The sequence below is a fragment of the Eschrichtius robustus genome, chromosome 6 (genome assembly GCF_028021215.1).
Source record: "Eschrichtius robustus isolate mEscRob2 chromosome 6, mEscRob2.pri, whole genome shotgun sequence".
Classification (NCBI taxonomy): Eukaryota; Metazoa; Chordata; class Mammalia; order Artiodactyla; family Eschrichtiidae; genus Eschrichtius; species Eschrichtius robustus.
The window spans coordinates 94,469,365-94,473,054 of NC_090829.1; positions in this window are offsets into that span (position 1 = coordinate 94,469,365).

Here is a 3,690-nt window from a genome sequence, read left to right on the forward strand (position 1 = left end):
CTCTTTTAATAGATAAAGAAATTTAATAAAATCTGTTAAATTTTATTAAAAGAGAGATACTATGAAAAACCCTTGCCTACCAACAAAAATGATGATGACAGGAGGTACTTGAGGAAAGTAAGTAAATGCGTCAGAAAGTGCTGAGATCAATGCATAAACATGGAATGTCTAACTATCTATCTATCTATCTATCTATCTATCTATCTATCTATCTATCTATCAATCATCTATTCATGAATATAACAAAGACAAATAGAAATGTTTAATATAAATAGTAAACTTCTCTCTTCTCTCTCCTCTTTCCCCATCCTACTAACCAAATTAATTACTGCAATATCTTTAATGTTTTCTTGTGTTTCTTTCTTAAAATTTTGTATGCAAGTTCAAGAAAAGGCATATACACTTTTTATACAGATAGTATCAACAACTCACTGTATTCTATATCATTTTATAACGTACTTTTTTCCCTCAGTTAATCCATCTTAGAGATATTAAGCACTTATTTAATTCATTGTAAACTTCTGCCTAATAAGGATTTTAAAAATAAATCAATCATTTTCTTATTTATGGGTATTTAGATTTTATTTTTCAGTTATTAACTCTTACACACAATGCCACAATCAATAATCTACCTTGTATATATTAGGCCATATTTTAAAATTTTTATTTATTTATTTTTGGCTGCGTTGGGTCTTCGTTGCTGTGCGCAGGCTTTCTCTAGTTGCGGTGAGCGGGGGCTACTCTTCGTTGCGGTGCATGGGCTTTTCATTGCGGTGGTTTCTCTTGTTGCGGAGCAGGGGCTCTGGGCGCATGGGCTTCAGTAGTTGTGGCACTTGGGTTCAGTAGTTGTGGCTTACGGGCTCTAGAGCGCAGACTCAGTAGTTGTGACGCACGGGCTTTGTTGCTTTGCGGCATGTGGGATCTTCCCGGACCAGGGATTGAACCCATGTCCCTCGCACTGGCAGGCAGATTCTTAACCACTGCGCCACCAGGGAAGTCCTAGGCCATAGTTTTATTTCAGCCTTCCCATCAGATAAGTACCTAATAATGGAATTACTAGATAAAAAAGCATATGTATGTTAAATTTCAATATTGGTATATTGCCTTCCCAAAGGCTGTTTCAGTTTATTCCCCCTCTGATTATATGTGAGAATGCCTCATTATTCAGATCTCCATCATACTCCTAGCATTGCAGTTGCTTTGCTGGGATGAACCACTCTTATTCGTAGTATTTATTATTCTTTTAATGTTTGAGTTAGTTCTGTTTAATAATATAGTGTGTGCGTGAGAATGAGTGTATGTGTGGGCATTGTGTGTGTGTGTATGATTTTTTGCATCCATATATCATGGGAGACTGAGCTGTAATATTAATTTGGGAGGTCACATTTTATCTATGTGAAACATTTTAAAAAATCTGAACAAATTTCAAAATGTTTTATTTATTTCTATGTTAAGTTTTTAGATATATGTTGCAACATAAAAATCACCCCCAAAACTTAGTGACTTAAAATAATAATATTATTTCCACTAATTCTGGGCTGATGGGTATCAACAGGATAGTTCTGTTCCTGGCGTTTTTAGAGATTATCAGCAATTTAAGTTTGTTGAAAGGAGGTGATGTGTACTTCTACATATTATTAATGTGTAGTAATGTGTGCTTCTACATATTATTAATGTAGAAGACTAAAATGGGATAAAAACTGATGTGGAGAAAGGAAATTAATAAATATGGCTACTTTGGGTACAAAACCTGATGATCAAATAAACATTTAAAAATGATATTTCCCCAAGTGATTGATTTTGGCTTATATTAATAACAATGAGTTATTGAATCTGCTCTTATTGACAACACGTTTTGTATCAGTTTCCCTTCGAACAGCCTGATGGCAACATCTATAAATGGGCATGTTTCTCCTGTTTCGACCCTAAATGCCCCAATATAGTTCTGTCTATTTAGTTATTATATATCACCTACCATCTTTGCTCCAAAGCACTTTGTGGACAGAACACATTCAATCAAATGTAGGCTAGGAAATGCAGCTCTGTTGACTAAACTGATTCTTGAATTTCTCTCTAGGGCACAACCTTAAAACACAACCTGAAACAACATTTTGCTATTTAATTCATCAGCAGAAAATAGCTATGCTGAGATGAAATAAAGTTAGGACTGCGTGAGTTAACATGGACATTCGGTATGGTTAGTGATTAGAGTTTGGGTTACTCAGATACTCTTTTAAGTAAGGAAACATAGGAACAATGTTCCCAAACTCAGGAATTATAATTGTAAACATACATTCTTATACTGTGGATGGAACTTATGCTTGTGGCTACAGGGTAGGGAAAAGCAGAAAATCAACATTGTTACAATAATTTTGACACCTCTTTGAGGAACAAAGTTAGAAACTCAAATCAGGGTGTTCAGTATTTGCACCAGAATAGATCAGTCCTTGGATGCCCAGTCAGTGCTACTAACATTGCTTTTTGGAATTGCATCATTCCAGCTGGAGATTCTTCATGTCAGTTTAATCATGAGCCCATTACCTTGACTTCTGCTATCATCACTTCCAAGTATTTATATAGCTTTGAAAGTATCTACATAGCTTTGCATTTCCCTCACTTTGGGAAGGCCGAGCCAATTTTTTATTAGCTTCTATTGTTTCCAAATGTTCAGCACTGAATTTAATTGTGCAGAGGGGGTGGCTTTAATGCTTGATACTAACTACTGTCAGCACTGTTCTGTAATCTCGTTCTTATTTGCCTCTCCCATGCTCCTTATTAATAAACTTCATACCTTGCAATCAAATTATTAATTTAGTCACCACCTTAGCAGCATGAGCAAAAAAAGAGAGAGCCAGTGTTCTACATTTCAAGAAATAGATCTTGAAATGAAAGTCCTACTGTTCAACTGATATCTTGCTTCTACCCCCTGCCTTTGTACTTTGTTATAGACAAGTGGCTCTACCGTATATGATTCTTCATCCTAGGCCATGTAAGCCTGCCATAAGTAGAAGCCCACAAAAATACACTGCGATGGCAACTTCAAAGAGGATTGTGTCTTGCTCCCACTGAGACATAATATAAAAGAAACAAATATATATATATATGGAGAGACAGAGAGAGGGAGAGAAAACAGCAGAGAGAATGCACGCTGGTAAGATGATAAGATTTTGCACTCTCCTTTCTGAGGTTCTACTGGGTATAAACAGGAACAATTTAAAACCTAATGCAAGTTCATTGATTTTTTTTGTTGAATATGAGACTGCATGCTTATCATCATCTCTGGCTCTAATTCCTTTCAGTGGTTTACTATAGTTTTCCAGTTCAAGTGCTACAATAAGTTAGGGAGTACCAAACAGGCCCTCTTAAAGTCTTGAAGGTTTAAGAGAGAAATCTGGAAATGAACTAAAAACACTTATGATGGACAATTTCTATGTCTACCTTACCCTGTTTACTGATCAATCATTTATTTTTTTTTCATCTCTGAAACAACTTTGTTAGAAGGCTGTCTTACATGACAACTTCCAATTCTTTCTTAATTTGCTTTGTCACCAATTCCAGTTATAACTCTATTTACATATAACAATAAATCTTGCATTGACCTTTGCATCCTATTTAAATTGTCCTCATCAGGCCGTTCCAGTGAATGGAAGTGTGACTGTGCTGTGGCACGTTGACCAGCGTTATTGAGCA